Genomic DNA, 2,223 nt, shown 5'->3' with positions numbered 1-2,223 from the left:
GCCCAGCCCTCTCATGAGATGGTCACTGAGTTGCCTTCCCCCAACCTCATCGACTGGCAGGGTTAACCTGGGCACCTACCTGTCCGCTTGGAAGTGGCAGTTCAATGTCCCAGAGTGCCTCCACTCCCTGCCCAGTGTGAGTGAGGGCCAACTCTGAGCACCTGGGCCCCCATGCCAACATGCCACAGTGCCACAGACATGGAGAGTGAGAGAGAGAGAAATAGAGCAAGAGGCTACTCTTGGTGGTGCATATTGATCATGGACACTTCAAAAGCACCTTGCAGCCCTGAGGCTACACCTGTTGGAGGGTCACCTTTCTGATCAATCGCTGTAGGCGCCTCTGTCACCTCAAGGGCAGAGCTGTGATACACTGCTGCCACTTGCTGTCCCACCCCAAGGAAAGTATGCCGTAATGCCCCCCCACTTTCCTAAGCAGAGAAGGGGCTGGTCGGCAAGAAGGACATCTGACCGGTCATCTCTCCGACCTGTGTGCGCACTCAGAGGGAGTGGGGGTGTCTGCAGGACACGCCGGCACCCGTCAGTAGTATAAGCCAGGCACCTTCTGTCAAAATCGCAATTAGAGCTGTCAATCAAAATGGTTAATGACCTTAAAGCCCAGCACCCTATGACATCATACCGGAAATCCCGACATGACGTCATACCGGAAGTCCCACCCCGTAACCCCTTGATGACGTCACGCCCGAAATTCCCCTGCCCGCCCCTCCTTGTGACCTAGCCCCTCCCCCTGGTGGCGGATTGGTTAAGGGCCCCTTGTCCCCGCCCAGACTCCTCCTTGAACCCGCCCCTTGCACCTGAATGGTTCAATAAACTGTCAGGGGCCATTTGATGGATGTCTGCCCCCTCGTTGAACCCGCCCCTTGCACCTGATTGGTTCAATAAACTCCACCCAGACTCCGCCTTGAACCCTCCCCCTCCACCTGATTGGTTCTCCTTTCTGTCAAGGGCATTTGATGGATTTCTGCCCCATTGTTGAAGCCACTCCCCTTGCACCTGATTGGTTCTCCTTTCTGTCAAGGGCAGTTTGATGGATGTCTGCCCCCTCATTGAACCTGCCCTGCACCTGCTTGGTTCCAAAAACTGTCAACGGGCAGTTTGATGGATGTCTTCCCCCTGCTTGAACTCACCACCGCCCCCCCTCTCACCAGGACAAGCCTGGGCATGTTACAGCCTTTACCTTGACAGGCCCAGACATGCCCGGGGGTCTGCCTCGGCCCCCGCCCTCTTCCTAGCACAAGTCCAGACATGCCCGTGGCATGTCCTGATCAGTCTAGGCAGATTGCCGCCTCGGCCCTGCACCATTCCCAGCACATTCCCATCCATACCCTGCCAACCTGAAGGGCCTACCTCAGCCCCGGTGAGGCAGCACCTGACGGTCAGCCTCCCAACACTTTCCCTGGCAGTTCTGAAAGGCCGGTATAAAAAACAAAGCATTTTGTTCTATCTATGATTTTAATATAAACACGAAATTCAAATATCTCATCTTTGCTTTATGACTTGCGGCTCCAGACTTTTTTCCATCTCACAGACAGATTCTTTTGTTATCTTGCCGCAGCAATAGGCACATTGAGAGAGAAAGAAATCGAGCACCCCCGCTTTTAGCAGCCCCTGCGAGCATTTCTCAGCCCCAGCTTTTAGCAGACCCCTTGCAAGCAGGCCTGTGTGCTCTCTCTCTGTCTCTCTCTCTCAGAGCACAGCCCCTGCTGCAGAGTGGAGCGCGATCGCCTTCACACAGTTGTGTGCTTCGAGCACCCATTCCCCGCTGGGTGAGTCCCTGTGAGCTCGCCTGCTTGTCAGCAGCTGTCTGTAAACTCTCCTACCCCAATACGTCAGCGTGCTTGAGACCGCGCAGACCCTCTGTCCATGACGGATGGATCTTTTAAAGTTAAGGGATTTTTAAAGATTAGCTTGTAAAGCTTGAGATAACTGCTAGTTCAGCCCTTTAAAAATCACACCTAGTTAAATAATATGCAGTAGTTCCCTTTTAAATCACGTTTGACACGTCTAAAAAATCTAGCCTGGGCTGTATAATTTGTAATTATATTAATTAATCTATAATAATAAAAGGCAAAGCCCTCACTCACTCACTCACTCACTCACTCACTCACTCACTCACTCACTCACTCACTCACTTACTCACTGACTCATCACTAATTCTCCAACTACCCGTGTAGGTAGAAGGCTGAAATTTGGCAGGCTCATTCC

The sequence above is a fragment of the Polypterus senegalus genome, chromosome 8 (genome assembly GCF_016835505.1).
Source record: "Polypterus senegalus isolate Bchr_013 chromosome 8, ASM1683550v1, whole genome shotgun sequence".
Classification (NCBI taxonomy): Eukaryota; Metazoa; Chordata; class Cladistia; order Polypteriformes; family Polypteridae; genus Polypterus; species Polypterus senegalus.
This window is presented reverse-complemented; position numbering follows the sequence as displayed.